Source organism: Erinaceus europaeus, chromosome 10, assembly GCF_950295315.1.
Source record: "Erinaceus europaeus chromosome 10, mEriEur2.1, whole genome shotgun sequence".
Classification (NCBI taxonomy): domain Eukaryota; kingdom Metazoa; phylum Chordata; class Mammalia; order Eulipotyphla; family Erinaceidae; genus Erinaceus; species Erinaceus europaeus.
The window spans coordinates 49265738-49290827 of NC_080171.1; positions in this window are offsets into that span (position 1 = coordinate 49265738).

Genomic DNA, 25090 nt, shown 5'->3' on the forward strand with positions numbered 1-25090 from the left:
TGCAGTTGTGGAAAGAGCCAGGACTTTAAAGTCATGCAGGCTGGCATCCCAAAACAGAGAGTATGCATCCCCAAAATGGAAAGGAAGGCATCATGGTGGTAATGGGAACTGGACTTTGAAGCAACACCAGAATTCAAAGTATTGAGAGGAGATAAAAGAGGGATTCTAATGAAGAAAAAGAATGTATAGGCTGGACTTGAGAAATAGCACAACTCATACCTATCCAACAAGGAATTGATCTTAGAATAGAGGGCTGATGAAGGGAGGATCACAAAAATGAAGGCTAGACAGAAGAGAGGGAGTGCTTGGCAGGGGCCTCAAGGCCTAGTTTGGGGACCTGTTCTGATTGGCCAGATCTCTGAAAATTTCAGGGGGATAATTTTCATGTTTTGGATTTTATAAGTATTGATCCATTCCCGACTTCTTAGTGATCTTATAAAGTTACTTATCTCTGGGTCTCTAGTTCTTCGCCTGTAGCATTATCTCATGACTGTTAGGAGGAAAACATGAGTTAATAAACATGATACTGTACCTGTTATGTGAAATGTATTCAATAAATACTGTCATCATTATTTATTATTATACATACTAAAATGACATGATGATATATTATCATATCAATGAGAAAGGTTAGATAGGCTTTAATAATTCATGAAAAGGGCAAGCAGGGCAACTCATTTAGATAGTGTCTGCCTTGTCATACACACAACCCTGGTCAAACCCAGCCCCCACTGTACTGATGGAAACTTTGCTGCTATGATCTCTCTCTCTCTCTCTCTCTCTGAAAGTTGACTTGAAGAACTGAATCCCTATGTGATGTCAAAAACATAAATCCATATAAAAGTATTGCTTAAGGGACTAGAAGATAGCTCATACAGTAAAGTATACATTTTACTGTGTATACAACCCTGGGTTCCAGCCCTGCTACCACATGGGAGTGCCATGGTCAGCACAAGGAAGAATGTTGTGTGCAGGGAGATGTTACTATGGTATCTTTCCCCCCTTTCTGATAACTGAATGAAAAAATAATAATAAATGGGCCAAAGAGGTCACTTAAAATGGGTGTATGAGGCCTTGAGTTCATATCTTGACACTACATTAAAAAAGTATTGATTAATTTTGAAGGCAAATCAATTCTCATAAAACATAAGGTATACTTTGCAAAATTTTCACCATAGGAAATATATGAATGGACAGCACAAGACTTATAGCCTCTAAGGATCATATTTTCATATTTAGACTCTTAAGAGTTAAAAAAATATCTTAAGATTACCTTCTATCTTTCCCCTTTCCAATATGTGGTGAAAGCATTATCTACAAGCTTCATTTTCTGACTGCTTCTATTTTTTTATGTCCAAAAAGGGTACTAGGAAACAGGATGAAATACCCTTTTAAAAAGCAAACAAAGAAAAAGCACACGATTCACACTCAAGTGCTACTCTAAATGAAAAGAACATATTTCAAAAAATAAACAACCAGACTAATCAGAAGGAAATCTGCTCTCAACTCAAAGGTCTCTGAATAGATATTAACAACATGGAGAGAAGAAAATGGCTCATTAATGATTTATGAAAATTGCTGTGACTACCAACCACGGCATATTTTGTGAGTGATAAAAATGACTTCTTTGAAACACAGATACATTCTTGCTCTTTTTCTGTAATTCAAGCCTCCTGCAGCCTTGGGTCTTTCTTCTTAGCTGTCATAGTGTGAATCACCACTCGAGGGAGCCCAAGTTTCTTTGGACCCAAGCTCACTACAGACAACAGGACTCATTGAAATGTGATGGGGGTGGCAGGGGCACATCATCTGCTACTCTACTGGGGGGGAGGGGCACGGGCTGTAGGCATGGAAGGCATTGCATTGTTTGTTTGGGGTGTGTCCTATATACTGTATACTATGTAGTTGTGTTCCTGGAGTCTACCTCACACCCCTTTTCCAACTATAACAATCAAAATGTTTCCAGATAGTGTCAAGTGTCCTCTGGGAGGGGCCTGTGGACAAACTTGTCCCCTTAACCCCTGTTGTACAACTCTTTGGTGGAGAGCTCTTGGAACTCATGGATCCCAGAGAATCCAAGACTGTTCTCTGACAGGCAAGTGTGGAGGAAACAGAGAGAAAGCCAAGATGTCAATTATATTTGTCTCACTCTCCTGCAAGCAGCTCAGTGGGAAAAGGAGAAACACAGGAAGGAATGATTTGGTCCCTGCTGGCCTCAAGGGTGTTATCAGAGAACTGGCATCATGGACAGTTTTTATTAAGAGAGAAAATGCTGTCAAGGCCTGTCTGAGGTGGTGTGGGCTGTAGGACGCTGCTCTCTTCAGGCTTTTGGTAGCAATTCAAATGATTTGTTAATTATTCATTATCATTTGTCATAAAATCCTGAAGAGCTGCCAAGTGATAGCATGCAGGCAATACTAAAGCAGGGGACATGTCTTTTCTTATTTCCAATGAATGTCAGACAGAGATGGACTGGGCTGGCTTTGAAAATACCCAAGACTCGGGTGCCTGCTCTTGGAGAGTACAGACAGAAGGTCTAAGAATACAGTGCACTCAATGGCACCATCCTGGGGGCCTGGTGGTTAATATTCTCTTGTCAGACTGTGTTCCATTGAGACTGAGTCTGTGAGGCCAGAGGAGAAAGAGATGGTGGCAGGGACTTCCAGCATGAAAACAGAATCTGTGGCACAATCCATGCTGAGACCATCCCAGTTCAGAGCCTTCCCTCCACCTCCTTCCCACAGGGGTGAAAACAGTCTTACCAGCAAGGGGCCCTCTCTTTTCCTTTCTCTCCTCCTCCCTCCTTCCTCACCCCCACAAAGCCTCTTTTGTGATATCTCCTCCCTCATTATTCTCCTTTATGGCTGCCTTTGATGTTCATTTTAACCAGATAAAAATATGTGGGTTATGACTGGGGGGTGAGGTGACAGGAGACACAGTGTAATTTGCCCCAGAGCTTGAAAACACTGAAGGGATGATGGCCTTGCTTTTGTCCCACTGAAAGAAAAGCAGCTAGGCTGAGCTCCACCTTGCCTGAAATTGAGCCAAGACTCTGATGATCAGGGAATTTTAACAAAATTAGAAAGCTTAATTCTAGAGTCACAGAGATTCACCATCCTAGGGGTCACCTGATGCTCTGACAAGTAGGAAGGGGATAGGGGACCCCAGGGCAAGATGCAAGCAATCCAGGAAATGTCCCTTCTCAAACTGACAGTTTTTAAAGTCACACCTTCAAAGAATCAGAGGAGGACCTAGTGGCTGTTTTCTTCTTGACAGTTGTCACATTGAATCTAAATAGAGTTCTCACCACTTGGTGAGTTCATATTAACACTGGGTCCAAGGATACCCAGGATTTTCCTGATTAGAAGAAAACTGTTTTTTGTTTGTTTGTTTGTTTGTTTTTCAAGTGGGAACAAACCTCACTTTTCTCTGTGGCCTGTATCCAGCCTGGGACCCAAGAAATTATTCTCATAGTGGACACAACCAGCTCATAGTAGCTGACAAGTTCACTGATATATCATGTAAGTGGGAATAAATCCTATAAAATATGAACATACTTAAGTGGGAGAAACACTGAGCAGAGAATACAGAGAAAGGATGGAAGAAAAGGGAAATAACTTTGGTGCTGACACATGAGCTTGTGACTCCTGGTCCCATTAACCACACATACTGAGTGTCTGGACGTGTCTGTCTGTTTTGTTGCAGGAAAGTTTTAGTGACTGTTTATTCACTGAATATTTATAATTTGTATATTCAGTAAATGCATATTTATTCATTCAGTAATACTTATTTGTTCAGTCAATAAATACTTCTGGGTAATTATTATTGAGTATTTATACATATTAGGGGCCAGGCACTATTTTTGGTGCTTGTGAAGACAATAAAATCTGTGCTTGTAAAGTCTTTGCAGATTACTCAGCTCTTTATATCTGATTCAGTCCTCCAGATAAACACATATGGGATGGTTTGTTTGTTTGTTTGTTTTGTTTTTGTCTCCCAATCCTTTTTTAAGGGGAGAGGACATATTATTATTTCTTTTTATCTATGGTATTTCAAGTCAACATGATCATTTTTAAATAACTTCTAGCTGACTGCAAACAAGACAATTTCACTATAGAAGTATGTGTATGTTTAGAGACCACTAAAACATACATAGAGCTTTACAGAACATGTTTCTTTCTAGACTTAAATTTCAAATGTTTTATTCCTGTGTTTTAGATGAAGAAACTGAAGAAGAGCAAGACCAAGTGACAATACAGATATAAAACAGTAGAAATAATATTCAAGCCAGGACTTTGTGTCTCCAGGACTTGTTCTATTCAACATGATTTCAATCCTGTGGACATGTCACTTGACTGAAAGAGTAATTAGTTTTGCAGCAGAAATTACTTACCCCAAAACTTATGTATAGAAATTATTCTCAGAGAGGATACAAAACTTACAAATTTTCAAATGCAGGAAATCAACCAATTCAACTAACCCCCTCCATCTATGTGTTCATGAATGTATGCTTACTAAAACCAAGACTTTATCAGATCTTAGCTCACTCACTAACAAGACTTTCAGATGCGTAAATGAATAAGAAACTTTCATGAAAGACTTGTCAAATTTACAGTAAAACTATCCAGAGCAGATAAAATGCTTGTACTTGGAGTTTCTCATAGGACAGGAGGAAAGCTCATTAAAAGCAACCTCTCTGCCAGTAAGATGAGACGATATGGTCCTAGGCATTCGGGGGCAGTGAAGGTGGACATTTCTAACAGCTAGTATAACATAGACACAAGAAATACATACTTAAGAACAGAGTTTCTTTGTTAGCTGGGACTAGGAAAGAGAAGGGTGGGAGTTAGTATCCTATTTGGTTTGGGGAGTTTTACATTCCTTGTGCTGTTCCTGGGTATATAAAAACAACTGCCCTTCGCAACTCTTATTTTGTGCCCTCTTTTATGTCTTTGGAAAGGTTCTAAAATATAAGCTTCTTTAGTAATATGCTGACAGGAATGGAGCAACACATAGGGTATAGATAGGATATATAGGATACATACCAAGCACTAGTTCTGCCATTTCTTTACCCATACCAAGGCCACAGATAAGGAAGATGTATAGCCCAATTACATGAAAGATTGTCTTTAGTGACTGTATTTCCTCCAGTCCTGGAACCTTAGGGTGGGGCTCACTTTCCTGCATGCTTCTCTCAATTCATACCAAATGATATTGCATCCGCCTTTTGGTGGTGGGAATGGGGTTTATATACACTCCTATTAATCTGTAGTCATATAAATCAGTATTTAGTTAATATGAGAGGGGAAAATTGATTGTATGTCTCAGACTTTTTGAAGCACATACTGAGTCTTTTTAATGCATAGGTTGAGTCTTTGATATGTTGACTCACTTAAAAGCCTAGACCAGGAAGAACAGAAGCAACCAGTGGCACAGCTATATACAAATAATGTCAAAGGACATAAATTATGGTGTTGTTGGGTATGATACAGCAAATCCTAACAAAGGGATTTTTCAAAGTTAACCCAATTGTCAAATAACTATAGTATTTATACTATATAATATAAATACTATAATATATAATATATAATATATAATATATAATATATATAATATAGTATATATTATAGTAATAACTATCTATTGTCTTCTTAACCCTAAGACAGCAGGAACATCCCATTTCTCTATAGAGTCTATATTTCCCCCAGTCCTGGAACTTCTAGGGTGGGGCTCACTTTCCTGAATGCTTCTCTCAATTCATACCAAATGATATTGCATCCGCCAATCCCAACCTAATCAACACAACCAATACCACTTCAATATGCTTCACTTCAGACTGTCCAGAGACATCAGGCATGGAATGTCAACGCATCAGCCTCATTACTCAGGTGAGACCTTTCCTTTCATAGTATTCTCTAATTCCGTTCCAAGCAGTTCACTTCCTAAAAAAGACCCAACTTTTGTGTTTCAGCTTCATTCTTCTGAATGTTTCAATCCAATTTTTCAAACACTATTTTTTAAAAAGTCTCTCCTTTCCCTACTTAATAGTCTGGGCACCTTTGCAATTTTTAGATGTCTGTAGGTATGGTCTACTCCATTTTCTTCTCTCTCTACTCACTTGTTTTCCCTGCTTGGTCTTGATTCCAGCTCTTATATAATTTTTAATTGCATGCAGTTTGGGCTTGCCATAGTTGTGATGTTTCAATTTACTCCTATATTGATCTTATGATTCAACTCCCAAATGATAGCCTTCCTCTGTTCCTTGGTTCATGTTCTTGAGAGAGATGAATCTGATCATGCTATCTTCCATTTTTATCCCTTCTATGATGAAATCCATAAGGGTTTAAGGTTATTTCCAGACTAATTAACAATAGTGGGGTTAGAGGAGTTGCATGGTATAAAATCTGGCTATGTAGAAAGTAGAACTTGGAGCAGGACAATTTACTTTAAATAGGATATGATCAGGCAAGCAGGCAATGATTAGAATATTGTAGTATAAACTCAAAACCATATGTCTACAGCAATTACACTCAAAGTTTCTTTTATGAACTCTGATTTTTGCAAAAGACAGGAGGTAATTCCTAGATTACCAGACAAGATGTCAGTGGTACAGAACCCAGGCTATATCTATAATTTGTTGTCATACCTTTGATAAGTCATTTCATTCCACATGGGCCTCAATTTCTTCATATGTAAAGAAAATGAAATGGGGTGTTGGTATGCATGAGACCCCTTCTGTTTCATTTGCTTTAAATCCCCCCTGCTTAACACTATTCTATTTACATAACCACTTCATTCTATTTACATAACCACTGTTAACAAGTTCCACCCTCCCTCCAGGGCATTTGTGGTTCAGTGATAGGATTCTCGCCTGCTCTGCCCCCTCTTTGTCACACTCTGATTTTCACCAGTCACTTTTCTCTCCACCCTCTCTATGTCACATCCTGTTTCCACCTTACTTGGCAAGTATATATAAAGACAGCATTGTGAGTTTTAGAGTACTGTACCTTGAGTTTAGCTTAGCTCGGCTTAGATTGTGCTGCGTCCTGCATGAATAAAGAGATACTGCCTACAGCTCAACTATGAGTCCCTGGTTGTCTGTTACCCGACCGTGAAGCCAGCCCGGCGAAAACAACATAACCCATCGAAAACAACATATGGCGCCACAACGTGGGACCAGACCTGCGCAACTCCCAGATAAGTGAAGACTTTGCCTACCTATGCACTATGGTCTTCTCTTCTACTTATGAAGAGGTTTGCCAAAGCCTCTACTGTTTCATTATGAGACAGTTACTCTGTCTCTGGAACATTTTACTCTGGGCCGCACTTCGGTTCCCTCACCGGGAACTTTGGTTTCTTATGACCGGGATCATAGAGGTTGGGAGATTTCTCCTTGGACTTTCTGGATTCCCTCTCCCATGTTTCCTAAGGAAAAGGACTACATTTTGCTCCGGGCCACAGTTTGGTTCTTTATGACTGTGATCGTAGACCTTGGGATATGCATGGGGATTTCCCCTGGAACTTTCTGGACTTCTTCTTGAATGTTTCCCATGGAGAAGGACTACTCTAATTTGAAGAACATTCTCAATTACCCTGGCAGTTCCCAAGTATGGAGACACGTGGTTAGTTCTACTGTCCTGATTGGATTCTTTCTTCGATGGGAAGACACTTTTAAAAATGGGTGCCTGAAGCAATCCAGCAGGAACAGTCCGAAGCACCCTAAATGGAATTTCGAGGAGCTTTTTGGACTAGGACACCCTCCGGGGACTCTTAACCCTACATGGTGAGATCTTGATAATCTGGTTCAAGTTGCGTTTCATAAGAGAATGATTTGAATGACTGAATTTTTGTTTGACACTGACTTAAAAAAAAAATGCTGGATGCAGCCATGATTTCTAGAGACATCCAGAAACAATCCAAAAAATTGTTTTTTCCCTCCTTTGATTTCTCTTTTACGTCTTGACATGAATCTGAAACGTTTAATCCTGAAAACTGTATGAGTTATGGGTGGGGCAGATAGTGCAATGATTATGTTAATTATTCTCATGCCTGAGGCTTTTAACCGTGGTTCTTCTGTTTACCTTTCCACATTTTATTGAGTTTAAACTGTTTAAACAACCTTAAAATCATACTAGAAAGGACTTCCAATTATAATGGAGTTATCAATTATAGTAAACTTCTAATCTGCTACAAGTTTTGTTTGACAAGTAAGTGAATTTCAGCTGTCAAAGTCTTCACATGAAAAAGCATCTACTCAAATGAAAATTTCTGGAAATCCATTTGGACCCCTGTTCTCTGACATCGCCCACAAGATGGAATGATTACAACACCCCCGGAAACCAATGATGAGACCTGGCACGACCTGAAGAAACAGATTCACAGACTCCAAAGCTCACTCTACAGAAAAGCAGAATTCTGGTGGCTGACATTCCCCATCGAGACAGACGTGCAGCATTTCATCCTCTGCAATTTTCTTCTGTGGTCAGCTACTTTGGACTGACACCTCCATTGGACTTACTGGTACACGCTGCTGTGTTTCTCAAAGACTAACTTCAGCCAATTGCCTTGAGACTTTATAAACCATGTCCCCTCACCTGCAGGCTCTGTCCCAGAGGCAGAAAACTCCCCCTCCTTATTAGGTTATGCCCACAGAGGCATGTAGCGCCCCAAGAGGCAAGAGATGCCCACAGAGGCAGGAAACACCCTTTGAGGCAAGAGATGTCCCCAGAGGCATGAAGCGATCCCAGAGGCAAGAAATGCCATTTCGCCTGCTAGGCCTTGCCCTTTGAGGCAAGAAACGTTCCCCTTGGCATCACACTGGTTATTGCTGCTCGCCTATTTTGTTTTCCATGTCTTATGCCAGTTCTTTTAAAGACACCTGTACGATATAGGTTTCTGTTCACCCCATAATGGCCATTAGTTAAAAAGAAAGGGGGAATTGTTGGTATGCATGAGACCCCTTCTGTTTCATTTGCTTTAAATCCCCCCTGCTTAACACTATTCTATTTACATAACCACTTCATTCTATTTACATAACCACTGTTAACAAGTTCCACCCTCCCTCCAGGGCATTTGTGGTTCAGTGATAGGATTCTCGCCTGCTCTGCCCCCTTTGTCACACTCTGATTTTCACCAGTCACTTTTCTCTCCACCCTCTCTATGTCACATCCTGTTTCCACCCTACTTCGCAAGTATATATATAGACAGCCTTGTGAGTTTTACTTTACCTTGAGTTTAGCTTAGCTCATCTTAGATTGTGCTGCGTCCTACATGAATAAAGAGATACTGCGTACAACCCAGCCATGAGTCCCTGGTCCTCTGTTACCCGCCTGTGAAGCCAGCCCGGCGAAAACAACATAACCCGTCAAAAACAACAATGGGGCAGATGAAATATAAATTTCTTTTCTAAATCATGTTAAGTGAGATAAGCCAGAAAGATAGGATGAATATGGGATGATCTCATGCTTAGACAGAAATTGAAAAAGAATACACAAAGCAGAACTTGGAGTGAGAATTGTGTGGAGTTGAACCCCTCGTATCCTACGGTTTTGTTAATGTTTCCTTTTTTAAAATAAATAATTAATTAATTAAAAATAAATAAGTAAAACAATGACACTCATTAAAAAAAAAAAGCAGAACTTGGACTGAAGTTAGTGTATTGCACCACAGTAATGAACTCTGGGGTGGATGGGGGAGAATGTTCTGGTCCTGGAACATGATGGTGGAGGAGGACCTAGGTAGGGGTTTAGAGTGTTGTATGGAAAACTGATAAATGTTACACATGTACCAACTACTATATTTTACTGTCAACTTTAAACCATTAATCCCCCAATAAAGAAAAAAATTCCTTTCTACCCCCAAGATGATAAAGGAAGGTAAGCAGAGAAGTATGGTGTCAAAAATATGACCTTGGAATAGAAGTGGTTGGATAACTGAGCTTGATGCACAGTTTAAAGCATTATCTGAAAAATTTCATATGTATAGATATTTTTAGAGACAATCATCTATACAGTAAGCATATGTTAAATTAGCATAAGGTTGCTATTAAGAACACTGTGGAAATGAATATAAACCATTATAATCATAGGAAGCAATGAATTCAAATCAGTGATCCAGTCTTTCACTTTGATGACTAAAACTCCAACTTCCTTCCTCACAACAATGACATTGCACATTCAGGAAGAGAAGTCTGGATGAAAGTTAAACTACCTTAAAGTAGATTTGCCTCCTTCCTAAGGTCAAGTGCCTGATAGCTTTTAATCACTGTTATATTGTGGTTGGGTTTACTTATAAACAAATCAAGTATTACAGTGTGGACCACATGTGGAATGCACATTGTATTGTCAAGGTCTCTACCAAGTATCGATTCTGTAGGAATAGAAATATACAGAAAGTGACGGGAGGAAAATAAAGATGTTGTTTCCCAAGAACCAACTCAGAAGACTGAAAAGTACTAGCCTTACTGTCATTTCTTTAGGAGGGATATTCAATTTGTTTATCTCTGCACATTGGGTGCACTGATCAAACATCATCTATATAGGTTCTGTTTGTTTACTTGTTTGTTTTTTACCAGCTAGGAGTTGAATTCAAGGGTTTTTGGCTTTTTCTTTTTTTTTTTTTTTTTTTGCTGCTTTTGTCACAATCTCTTTCCTATTATGTCATCACTGTGTCTTGGGACTTATCTGGGAGTTTAGTTTGTCAATTTCCTTTTTTATTTTATTATTTTATTATTATTATTTATTTTTTAACCAGAGCACTATTCAGTTCTGGCTTTTGGTGGTACGGGGAATTGAACCTGGGACTTTGGAGCCTCAGGCATGAGAGTCTATTTGCATAACCATTATGGTATCTACCCTCTGCCCAGTTTGTCAATTTACTAAACCAGTTAGTGACTTTGAGTCTCATACTGGCTCAACAGACATGGTTATTTGATCCAAGCTGCCTCTCTTATGACTGTTACAAATTAGTATAATTGCCTGGAGCCTGGGAAGTAAATGGTCCACTCATTTTAGTCAAAGACTTCTTGCCCTTAGTTATTTGGCAAACTCATCCTCTCCCTTTATCCCAGACTGCTAGGTTATATATATTTTTCAATAGCAATGACAAAAACCCTGGGAGATCAGTTTGCTTTGATTGATAGATTACTTATGAGCTATCAGATTGAAGTTTTTGAGGCAGATTTAGGGTGTTTAATAGTAGACTACTTTCCAACATAGCATTGTTCTTATGCTATGATCATTTATGTATGCACTAACAGTGTACACATTGATGTGCTTTTCAAAGTGGCCCTTGATTAGGTCTAAGTCAAGAAGGAAATTTTATTCTCAGTACTGATACTACTCAAAATGGTGATCCATCTATAAAACCTATTTCAGGTCCGCAGTGTGGTAAGAATAGAAATGGGAAGAGAGTAGCTCCTGGTTCTTTTCCCAGCCATAATATCATCTCCCCAGACAATAATTTGGGTCCACCTGCATATTAGATTTCAGGCTCAGGGGAAAAAAACAAACAAACAAAAAACACTAGTATAGCTACAGGCCCTTTGAAATATAACTAAAATATGCCTACTAGCTATCTACAAAATGGAAGACCCCCCCCAACACTTTATCTGCACTATTCCAGCCTATAGGTCCATGATTGTTAAACAATTTGTTTGGCTTTGTATGTTAACTCTCTTTTCAGCCACCAGGTTCCAGATGCTAGCAGGATGCGACCAGACTTCCCTGGACAGACAACCCCACCAATTTGCCTTGGAGCTCTGCTTCCCCAGAGCCCTTCCCCATTAGGGAAAGAGAGAGATAGGCTGGGAGTATGGATTGACCTGTCAACACCCATGTTCAGTGGGGAAGTAATTACAGAAGCCAGACCTTCAACCTTCTGCATCCCACATTGATCTTGGGTCCATACTCCCAGAGGGTTAAAGAATAGGAAAGCTATCATGGGAGGGGATGGTATATGGAAGTCTGGTGGTGGGAATTGTGAGAAGCTGTACCTCTCTTATCCTATAGTTTTGACAATGTTTCCTTTTTATAAATAAAAAATTTTTTTAAAAAAAGAATAGAAATGGGGTTGGGGAAATAGCTCACTTGAATAGTGTGCTGCTTTGCCATGTTTGGCAAAGGACCCAGGTTTGAGCTTAGCCTCCACTAAACTGAAGGAAGATACCTGCTATATGTATCCCCCCTCTCCCCTCTCTCTCTTTTCCTATCTCTCTATATCCCTCCCTCTCTGTCTCTATCTTGAAAAAATAAAAAACAAGGATGTAACAATGTTATGACAGTTTTACAGTGTAATTTTATGGCTTCAAAACCAAGTAATTAAGAGTTATAACTTAAGGTTTGGGGGTATGACTCAGTGGTAGAAGACATGCTTTGCATGTAGGAGGTTCTGGACTGGGTCCCTGGCAACCTTGTCCAACTCTACTGTACATATTTTAAATTTCCATCTATCTAGTAATTCATTTATTCAAATAAGATTCTAAGTTTCCTTTAAAATGTTTATTTATTATTTATTAGTTTTTGTCATTAATTATTTATTATCGCCACCAGGGTTACTGCTAGGGCTTAGACCAGAAGAACAGAAGCAACCGGTGACATTACTTTATAAAATACAGACATATATAAATAACATCAAAGGACATATTATGGTGATGTCATGTATAATATAGCAAATTCTAACAATGGGATTTTCAAGTTAACCCAATCGCCAAGTAATTTGATTATAGCAATAACTACCTATTGCCTTCTCAAACCCTAAGACAACAGGAACTTCCCACTTCCTCTATAGAGCCCCAAAATCCCCCAGTCCTGGAAACTCTAGGGTGTGGCTCACTTTCCTGCATGCTTCTCTCAATTCATACCAATTGATACTGCATCTACTGATCCCAGCCTATTCAATGCAGTGAGTACCACCTCAGCATGCTTCACTTCTGACTGTGTCCAGAGACGTCAGACGTGGAATGTCAACCCTTCAGCATCATTACTGGGTAAGACATTTCCTTTCTCATAGGACTCCTTAATTTCATTTCAGGTGGTCCATTCCTAACAAAGCCTCAAAACCTAGATATAGGCCAGGTCCCATGAGATAGGGCAGATGTACACAGGTATCCATAAATTAGGGCAAAATATATACCTGAAAGCAAAAAGTGCACAATAGTTTGCAGTGAGTCAATAAATGAAGCACACAAGTAGAAAGACCTAAAAAGACACTTTAAAGTACCTAATTAAATAGTTTCTACTTAGACCTAGATACCCTCCTCACCTACTTCCTATTACACTTCCCTCAGTCACTCCAAAGCTAACCTTATCAAAGTAAGGACTGCAAAAGCTGAATAAGGGCAAGAGACTGGCACACTTTAATGTTAACTCTGTAGTCACTATCAGGCCACCCCATCAGCTGGGGCCATAGACGGGGAGTCCTAGAATTCCCATACAAACACAATGAGCCTACACATCAAATAGATACCTCCATTATCACTGGTCATCTCCATCAGGAACAACATAATGAACCCCTTTGGGGGCCCCCATAGGACACTGCCCTCAATGTGGATCAACAATGATAGAGAATGTTCCATCCTCTGAAGAGGGGTTGGATAACATAGTCTATCTAACACTTGAAGAAGATGGATCCTGAAATTGGTACAACTCGGAGTGTTCCTACTGATGACCACAGAATGCAAGTTTGAACATACAGGGATGTAGAGGTTACATTGGCTCCTATGCTGAATATGGGTCCCAGATCAAAGTGATAGGGGTTTACAGTCAACAATATTTATACACTTTTCCCATATTTGGGAGCTACTCTCTTCCCTGATCCAGCTTTCTAGCCCTTTTTTCCAACTATGACCACCATCTCCCCAGACAATAACCTGATCCACCTGCATATTAGCTATCAGGCTCAAGCAAAAACTAGTAAAGTGACGGGCCCCTTGGAATATATCTAAAATAGACCTACTATCTATCTCCAAAATGAGACCCCAAATCTTCATCTGAACTATTCTAGCCTTTAGGTTCATGATTAGTCAACAATTTGTTTGTCTTTATATGTTAACTCTTTTTCAATCACCAGGTTCCAGATGCTACCATAATGCCAACCGAACTTCCCTGCTCCCTCTGCCCCACTAGGGAAAGAGAGAGAGACAGGCTGAGAGTATGGATCGATCTGCCAACACCCATGTTCATCGGGGAAGCAATTACAGAAGCCAGACCTTCCACCTTCTGCACCTCATAATGACCCTGGGTCCATACTCCCATGGGGTTAGAGAATAGGACAGCTATTAGGGGAAGGGATGGGATACGAAGCTCTGGTGGTAGGGACTGTACCACTCTTATCCTATGGTCTTATTAGTGTTTCCATTTTATAAATAAATTAAAAAATGTTTATTTATTTATTTGTTATTATTATTATTAATTGTTTATTGTCACCACCAGGGTTACTGCTAGGACTTGGTGCCTCCACAATTAATCTACTTTTTCTGGTAGCCATTTTTTCTTTTCTTTTATTTGTTAGGAAAGAGAGAAATTAAGAGAGGAGGAGGATATTGAAAGGAAAGAAGAGATACAATTTCACTGTTTCATCATTTATAAAGCTTATTATCCCCTGCAGGCAGGGACCAGGAGCTTGAACCCTAGCCCTTGTGCATAATAATATATGTGCTTAATCAGGTGCACCACCATCAGGTCCCTTAGTCATTTATTTATGAGGGGCAGAAAATTAAGGAAGAGATGGAGGACCAAAGTACCACTTAACTCTGACATACAGTTATACAGTGCTGAGGATTAAACCTGGGGCCTTGATCATGTGAGTACTATCCTCTATTTACCATGTTAACACCACTCCCAATACCAAAATTTGATGCCCTCACCCCTCTAAGGATAACCACCATAGTTCTCTCTAGGACTTAGACAAAGGTTGGTTAATATTTTTATTTTGCACATTATATTTTCATAATTGAATAGACTGTTATAGGAAAATCCCTAGACATAAAAAATAAGAGAAAGACAAGTTTTTTTTTGAGGGGGAGCTTTTTCAGATTGAGTTTCTCCAAGTGCTCCCAAAATAGCACATATAATAATTACTATCAAAAGGGCACATATGGGCTAGAGAGACATCATAGTTTGTTATACAAAAAGACTTTTACACTTGAGGCTCTAAGGTCCCAGGTTCAATCTAGCAGCACAATAAGCCAGAGCTAAGCAGTGCTCTGGTAAGAAAAAGAAAAGCTTTACTTTAATGCTAACTCGTTAGTCACTATCTAGCCACCCCATCAGCTGGGGCCCTATTCGGGGAGTCCTGAGATTCCCAAACAGACATGATGGGCCTAGACCTCAAATAAATCCCTCTCTCCATTGTTACCAGTCATCTCTATCAGGAAAAACAAAATAGACCCCTTTGTGGGCCCCCCTTAGGACCTTGCCCTCAACTTGGATCAACAATGGTAGAGAATGGTCCATCCTCTGAAGGAAGGATGGACAACATACTCTATGCTACACCCGAGGAAGATGGGTCCTGATATTGGTGGGGCAGCTTGGAATGTTCCTACTCATGACCACAGAATGTGAGCTCAGATCTACAGGGATGCAGAGGTCACATAGTCTCCTAAGCCAAATATGGGCACCTGATCACATCAAATCAGTGGGTTTTATAGTCAACAACATTTATACCCCTTTCCCATATTACGGAGCTCCTCTCTTCCCTGACCTAGTTTTCTGTTCCTTTTCCAGCCATGACATCATCTCCCCAGACAATAACTAGATTCCACCTGCATATCAGATTGCAGGCTCAGGGGAAAAAAACCAAACTAGTATAGCCACAGGCCCTTTGAAATATAACTAAAATATGCCTACTAGCTATCTATAAAATGGAGGACCCCCCAGCTCTTCATCTGCACTATTCCAGCCTTTAGGTTCATGATTGTTCAACAATTTGTTTGGCTTTGTATGTTAGCTCTCTTTTCAGCCACCAGGTTCCAGATGCTAGCATGATGCCAACCAGACTTTCCTAGACAGACAACCCCACCAATGTGTCCTGGAGCTGTGCTTCCTCAGAGCCCTTCCCCACTAGGAAAAGAGAGAGGCAGGCTGGGAGTATGGATTGACCTGTCAAAGCCCATGTTCAGCTGGCAAACAATTACAGAAGCCAGACCTTCTACCTTCTGCATCCCACAATGACCTTGAGTTCATACTCCCAGAGGGTTAAAGAACAGGAAAGCTATTTGGGGAGGGGATGGGACACAGAGATCTGGTGGTAAATTGTGTGAAGTTGTACCCCTCTTATCCTATGGTTTTGTCAATGCTTCCCTTTTATAAATAAAAAAAAGGGTGGGAAGCAAATACAGAAGTCAGACCTTCCACCTTCTGCAACCCACAATGACCTTGGGTCCATACTCCCAGAGGGATAAAGAATGGCAAAGTTATAGGGGAGCGGATGGGATATAGAGATCTGTTGGTGGGAATTGTGTGGAGTTGTACCCCACCTATCCTATGGTTTTGTTAATGTTTCCTCTTTTAAATAAAGAAAGAAAGAAAGAAAGAAAGAAAGAAAGAAAGAAAGAAAGAAAGAAAGAAAGAAAGAAAGAAAAAGAAAAAGAAAAAGAAAGGAGGTGGGGGGAAGAAAAAAAGAAAAGAGGAAAAAAGTTACATGTGCACAAAGGACATTTTAAAAAGCCTTTAAAACAATTTTAAGCAACCATTGGCATATTATATCATAGTTACAGGCTATTAATAAATAGAATTAGACCAGAAAATAATTTCTAAACAGTATCACCTGAAACCTAAAATTTTAAACTGCATCTTAAACCACTACCACCTAATTAACAGGAAAATTGATAGATAATAAAACTGAATAGAGAACCAAATTCCTTGACCTTATGAATCAAAACTGAATCTAGTTCTAGTTAGAGTTTGAGTAGGAAACCAATTTTATAGATAATAGCCTTGAACTTTACAGAAAAGTTGTGAATAATCAGCTGGTATAGTGATTACAGAAGGCCAGACTTCTGGTCAATATTCCAGCTAGTAGTAATAGAATCAGCTTCTCTCTACCCTATAGAAAATTTCTTCTTGTTTCAGAATACTTCCTTCTGTCCATAAGATTTCTAAAATGAACTTCTACTGGGGAAAAAAAAAAGTTGTGGGCTTAGAATGGGCTACCACTATGTCTACATGTAAGAGTATTCTCACTCTTCAGTATTCTCTTCAGTATTCAGTCTACATGTAAGAATATTCTCACTCTTCACTCCTTTTGACTGATAATGCCATTGAGACTGGACCCTGGGAGATACAATCTATTGCATACACAGGACAGTACACTACATGTGTTGGCAAAGTTTTTTTTTTTTTTTGGAGGGGGTGTGTTATTGCCACATCTTATTTTGGGAATGGAAGTAGAAGATCTGTTATGTGGCTATCTCCTTCTGATGTTTTGTCCTTAGAGCATTTCTCAGTGTCTCATTTTCTTTATCTGCTTAATGGGATGAATTTTTTAAAAAAAATTTTTATTGATTTGTGGTCCAGGAGGTGGCACAGTAGATAAAGCATTGGATTCTCAAGCATGAGTTTCTGAGTTTAATCTCCGGCAGCACATGTACCAGAGTAATGTCTGATTCTTTCTCTCTCTCCTCTGCTATTTCTCATAAATAAATAAATAAAATATTAAAAAAGAGAAATTTTTTTAATTGATTCAATAATTATCGACAAGACTGTAGGATAAGAGAGGTACAATTCCATACAATTTTCACTGCCAGAGTTCCATATCTGAATGGGATGTATTAACCTTTACTTTGTAATGCTTATGTAATCTTGAGAATATATTGGGAACCACTGATTGAGAAGACAGGAAAGGAAAAGAGAGCCATCTTAAACTGGAAAAAAAAAAAGGTAAGGGGAAATCAGTTTGGATCACATATAATACTAGGCCCACTTCAGTCATTTATATAAAAATGTCTTAATTTTGACATCCCCATAACAAGAGATGATAATGTGATATTTGTGTGTGTGTGTGTATGTCTGTGTATATGTGTGTAAAATGAGAGCCTCAACATCATTTTTAAAGTCCCTAGGCAACCAGTTACCCAGCTAAATATTTGAATCTAGTACTTTTACACTTCTAAATCTGAGCCCCTTTAATATACCATACTACTTCTAGACATAGAAGCTCAAAGCAAGTATGAGAATTATTAATGATATCAGACCCATGCATTCAGGTCTCCTCTCAAGAGACTACCTTGAGCAATTGGAGTGCCCTGCTTAATGCCAAAAGTCAAGTGAAATGTCCTTACCCAAAGATAGCCCATTATGTGTCTAGTGTTTATACATTATTATAACCTTCTGTGTCTATTTGCATTTTCAGTCCAAACCCCTATTTTAGGTTAATGAACCCCACAAGTTCTCCAGCCAAATGCTTATTGGCTTATAGCTTAACATAAGCTTGTATCTAATCAGTGTAGACGTTGAAACAAGTTCCATGCTGGCAAATTCCCAAAGCAAAAGGAGGTAAATGAGAACAACATGAATGAAACAAACAACGGAACCACCATGGGGGAACAGTTTAATCAACACTTAGAGAAACATGGCTGTCTCCTGCTGAGATGGAAATACATCTGTTTTGTAGATGTCCTGATGCCTTTAACCATACCCTCTTCCTCAACTACAAAGCCTTTATGCCTTTGACACTACTCATGTTGGAGACGGTTTTATAACAAGAGGAGTTGAGAAGCCTCATATCTAGGCTTTTAAATTAATTTTATAAAGGACAGTAGCAGACACATTTGGTGCATTACCTATGATCTCTCAAATGCTCAGAGACAGTAAACTATTTCCCTGAGGTTTATGCCAGACTGAAAGAATATGCAACCTCAGTTCAAGGCAAATAGCAAATGTTAAAGAGTTAGTACTTCCAAAAACTGTTGTCTTCCAATGATGAAGCTATGGGTCCTTCATTGGAAAAACAAATAGACAAAGATGAGGGCTGATATATCAGTAAGCAGCTCTGAATCTTAAAATCCATAATTGGGATAACTCAGATGAATATTCTACACTGTTCCCCAGAATTTGTAGACTGTAGGTAACTGGTATAATATCACCCTTTACTGATATTCTCTTCCCTGTCTCTTGTTTCCAGTTCCACTTCACCATCCTTCTATTGCTTCCTGGGATTCTCTCACAAATCTACATGCATTAGAATCTTTGTATCAAAGTTTCCTTAAATAAAAATCCAATGGGGACATGGACAAGGAGCAACAAGGACTGAAATATCATGCTGGGGGAAAATCAGATAAAACAGTAACCTTATAACCTTATAACACAATCTAAAAAGTTCAAGGAAACTTGCTGAGAATCAGGTGTATGCAAACAGGCATGTGGAAAGGGGCAGGATAGGGGGAGCAATGTAGGACAGAGATGGCTTGAAGCCAAAGCTATACCAGCAGCTGGGGAAAACAAATGGAGCCATTTTGACTCTGTGCTGAGCTGTGGGCAGCAGCATTGGGACAGCTGAGAGCAGTCTGAGAAAGGCAAACACAGCTGGACACTGAGCCATGAATAAAAGCATCAACACCATCCATCTCAGATTAGGAGTTGGAACCATAGCTTTGGGAATCAGACAAAGCCATATTGAAATGCCTACCACCCACTATCCTGAGTAATTGGAAGACTCTCCCTGCCTCCACCATACATAAACAATATAGCCACAGCACCATACACCAATTAAATAGCAAAAACCACACCCGATGAAAACATGGACAAGGACTCAAAGGCCTGACACAAAATGCCTGAGTTTGACATCAGAAAGCTAATTATGAAGACAACTCAAGACTACAGTCATAACATACAAACACAAATTAAGGAATCCAGAGATGTCTTCACCAAAGAGCTATAAAATTTACAAAAATAACTCAAAAAGGAAATCTTAAAATTAAAGTAGACCCTCAGCAGCACTAAGACCCTGTATCCAGAATAAATCACTAAACCTTTGTTTCTAGAATAGATCAGCTTGTGGATACAGTAGCAAAGCTAAAAGATAAAACCAGTACATTCTCAGAATACAAAGTTGCTGAAGAAGAAAGGTATAGGGAAAATGCAGCAATTCTCTGTGAAATAGCAGACTCCACCAGAAGGAAAAAAAATGTGAAAATTATTGGAAAGCCTGAGAATGAAGAGAAGGAGAAAGGAGCAGATAGAATATTCAAAGAAATTATTGCAGAAATATTTCCACACCTGGACAGTGGTCAAAATATAGATATAGAGGAAGCTGAATGGAAACCAAAACTACTGAACCCCAAATAGCCAGTGACAAGACACATAATAGTAACACTTTCCAAAATTAAGGTCAATGAAGAAATATTGCAGGCTTAAAGGGAAAGAAAGCTGATACATAGAGGCAGAACCATCAGGCTTTCGCTAGATTTCCTGACACAAATCCAAGAAGCAAGAAGGGAATGGAATGGCATTTTTACATTAAGAGATAAGAATTACCAGCCACATGTACTCTATCCTGCCACACTATTTTTAAAGTTATGAAGGTGAAATCAAAAGCTTCCTAAACATACAGAAACTGAAGGACTTCACCACAACAATTCTATTTTACAAGAATTAATGAAAGGAGTCCTAAAGGAAAATAACTAAAAGAACTCTAACTCCAAATGAGGCAATCTGTGGTAAGTAGAAATGGGAACTCAAACAACAGCAACACAGGGAGCAAACACAAAGAAGAAGAAGGGATGGCAGAAAGGGCAGAGTGATATGACCAATGTTCATAACCAAGGCCAACTATCAAAGACCTAAACATCAGAACAGAAACTCTCAAATATCAATCTTTTCCTCAACTTCACTGGAAGCATGAGGGAAAGTGTTAGGAATGATAGGTCAGGAAGAGTGAGGTGTGTATGGATGACTCCACATATTGATGGAATTTGGAAGACAGAAAGGGTGAACACAGGATGAAACTTGGACTGAGGGTGGTGTACTGCACCAAAGCAAGGGACATTGGCAAGGGAATGGAATGGGGACCCTAGAGGGAAAGGGGATTTTGGGGTCTTTGATGAAGGGGTAAGAAGAGTATGTAATAGATACATGTTCTAAAGAACTGGAAAACTATACACATGCATAGGGAAATGTGCTACGGTTCATTAATCATACCCCAAAATAAAAAAATAAAATTTAAAAATCCAGTGTGTATAAGGGTGACTCACAGTTTCATGAAAAATAAAATGGTCACCAAGAAAATACATTCTTAACCCTTTTCTTTCATCCTTCTATTGACTTTGGATCCCTTTCTTTCCTTCAGAACTTTGTCTACATCAACCTGTCTCTTAAGAACTCAGGGTTTGGTTGAACATTTGTAATTAAGTCATCATCCTCTCCATGGACAATTCTATAGAAATGGTAGATTTCACTAGATCTCTCTGGATATTGCTACCTCAAAAATTAAACATGACAAATGTCAGATGGTAGAAATGAGCAAGTAGAAAGATGAGCTCTGTAGAACCTTGGTATCTGCCAAACAGACTCAGCCCAGGTAGAAATCATGTACTTTGGTCTCCAACACCTGGTGCTGTGTAGAGTTCTTTCCTCTAACTCTTGGTTCTTGCATAGCACCCCCCCACACACACACACACAAACACTTTCACCTCCATTCTTTGCATGAATACCAACATTTTTACCTTTGGCTCCTCTCCATTTACCAATCTGGATAAATTATTCCTAATGGTATGTGTAGTCTACTACTCCCAATAACCTCACTCTCATATTCTTTTTTTCTTCTTTTTTAAAATTTATTTATAAAAAGGAAACACTGACAAAACCATAGGATAAGAGGGGTACAACTCCACACAATTCCCACCACCAGAACTCTGTATCCCATCCCCTCCCCTGATATCTTTCCTATTCTTTTTTTAAATTAATTAATTTATTTTTATTGGGGAATTTTACATTCAATAGTAAGTACAATAGTTTGTACATGCATAACATTCCCCAGTTTCCCATATAACAATACAACCCCCACTAGGTTCTCTGAATCCTTCTTAGACCTGTATTCTCCCCACCCACCACAGCTTTCCTATTCTTTAACCCTCTGGGAGTATGGACCCAATGTCATTGTGGGATGCAGAAGGTGGAATGTCTGGTTTCTGTAATTGCTCCCCTGCTGAACATGGGTGTTGACAGATTTAACCATACTCCTAGCCTGGCTCTCTCTTTCCCTAGTGTGGCAGGATTCTGGGGAAACAGAGCTCCAGGACACATTGGTGGGGTCATTTGTCCAGGGAAGTCTGGTTGGCACCATGCTAGCATCTGGAACTTGGTGGCTGAAAAGAGAGTTAACATATAAAGCCAAATAAGTTGTTGACTAATCATGACCTAAAGGCTGGAATAGTGTAGATGTAGAGTTGGGGGGGGGTCTTCCATTTTGTAGATAGCTAGTAGGCATATTTTAGTTATATTCCAAAGGGCCTGTGGCTATACTAGTTTTTTTTTTGTTTTTGTTTTCCCCTGAGCCTAAAATCTGATATGCAGGTGGATCCTAGTTATTGTCTGGGGAAATGATGTCATGGCTGGAGAAAGGACCAGAAAGCTGGATGAGGGAGGAGGGTAGCTCCATAATATGGGAAAAGTGTATAAATATTATTGACTAAACCCCACTGATCTGATGTGATCTGGGGTCCATATTCAGCTTAGGAGCCTATGTGACCTCAGCATCCCTGTAGATCTGAACTCACATTCTGTGGTCTTGAGTAGAAATGTTCTAAGCTGCCCCAATATCATGACCCACCTTCCACAGATGTAGCATAGAGTATGTTGTCTATCCTCTCTTCAGAGGATGGAACATTCTCTACCATTGTTGATGCAAGTTGAGGGCAAAGTCCTATGTCACCCTCATATTCTAAGAGTGAGAATGGTGGGATAGCCCCAAAAGAAAATTATTACCAGATGTTATGTTCTAGAAGACCAGCTATTTCTTCTAAAAATAATATTTTTTGTTCACTGAGCTGATTAAATTATTCTTAGTTTATATATTTAATGTTGGCTTTTTTTTTTTTTTTGGCCTGTATCAGAAACAGTGCCTCTACTTCCTTTCAAACAAACCCCTGCCAAATACAGTATCATGGCCAAGGGCATAGTTAGTCATGAAATCACCATGTCTCTTCCCCAGCTCTATTCTAATGACACTGGGGAAGAAGAGAATATAATGGTAACCTCCTCCCACCCCTCAGTGTAGGCTCTCCCTTTGCCAGTTTCTCTCACTAATTCACATCTGCAGGAACCCTGCCTCGGGCTATTCACCGCTCTTGGGAAGATGAATTGTGAGTGGACATTTTGGACATTATTTAGGTTTTCTTTTGATTACAGAGAAGAATACAAAGCAGAGAACACTTGGGAAGAATCATACAATGTATTACTTAGTGTGCCAATCTGTTCAAGGCCTTAAGACCTGCACTGTTTACTTAAACAGCTACAGTCTCTCCTAGTTATTACAGGGAATGCTGTTTATATCAATATTTAAATATGTTATTTCTCCCAAATGAACCACAACAGCCTAATTTAAAGTCATTTTATTATGGTGAACAGATATTTGGACAATTTAAAACTCTACTTTCTACACAAACAACTCCAGTATTGCCTCAGTTTAGCATGTAAAAACATACTTAAACAATTTAAAAACACATTGACTACATAATTTATTTGTAACTGCTCAAAAGAAAAAAAATTTTATTTAGAGAGTCATATAATGTGAGTTTAGATGCCTTCTGAAAGGATACATTATTCATGTGGAAGAGAAGCAAAATCAATAAATGAAAATTCAAATAAAAACACAACCCATTATGACACTACTTTCAGACAATGATCACCTTGTGCATTATTTACTCAAGGAAAACACAGGAAAATGGCCCTTTTGGAACTGGGCTATGAACTGAGTCATAAACTCCTGCTTCAACTGTTTGAAGAGAAGCAGTATTATATGTTTCTAAAATTCTGTTGTTTTCTTTCATTTGTGACTGTAAAATTATTTAAAAATTCAACAGCAAAATACTTTGGGGATATTGTTAAGATGTGAACATTACTATATTATATTATTATCACATCACTTATTTCATTGCTACAGGGTGCATAGAATACATTAAAGATGCTGAATAGGATAATAAAGAATGTCATATATTTGCTTCCAGGGAGTATTGATAAAGCATTTATGTTGTGGAGAAAGAGAAGGGATATTGATTTGGCACACCTCTGTAAGTTTCCATCAATAATGGTGAAGAGGTTAGACATCCTGGGTCAAGTGTTATCTCTAACATTGCACCTAAGTCTGTAGATTTCCTGGTTATCTTCTTTTTGTTTTATTTTGTCACTTGTAAAATGTAGGTTTAATTACAGAAAAACATAAGGTAGCTGGAAGGATTAAAAGAAACAGTCTAACATCTGGTCCAGAAGTTTTCCAATCAATGCAGCAATAAAAATATCCGAAGAAAAAACAAAAAATAAAAATATCCGAAGATATCACTGCTTTTTCTTATAGGCCATGGATTGGCAAACATGTAACAATTCTTAATAACAATGATATGTTCAATTCAGTTGCTTGCTGAATAATACTATTTCAAATACTCTGCTGCCCATTTCTTATCCAATGTTATAAGAAAAATCCTTTCTTTCTTTACTCCCCCCTTCACTCCCTCTGTACAATATAGGCCATGCAAGACTGTAACCAGGTAAAGTGTATGTGCTTAACCAGGTGCACCATCTCCAGGCTCCCTAACCAGGAAGGAGTTGAGTCCACATATTACCATGAAAAAGGACTCAAGTTTGAGTCTCTTTACCTTGTTTCACAAGGGCAAAGCAGGTCTGCATGTGTCTTTCTTTTTCCCTATCTCCCCTCCCCTCTCAACTTCTCTCTATCCTATCCAATAACATGGAAAAAAAAATGGTCGCCAGGAGCAGTGGATTCATAGTGCAGGCACTGAGCCTCAGTGATAACCCTGGAAGCAAAATAAAATAAAATAAAATAAAATAAAATAAAATAAAATAAACCAATAATGATATTCTCTACATAGTAGGGTACATGTAGATGATGCTATCATGTTATTTTTTTGTTTGTTTACTTC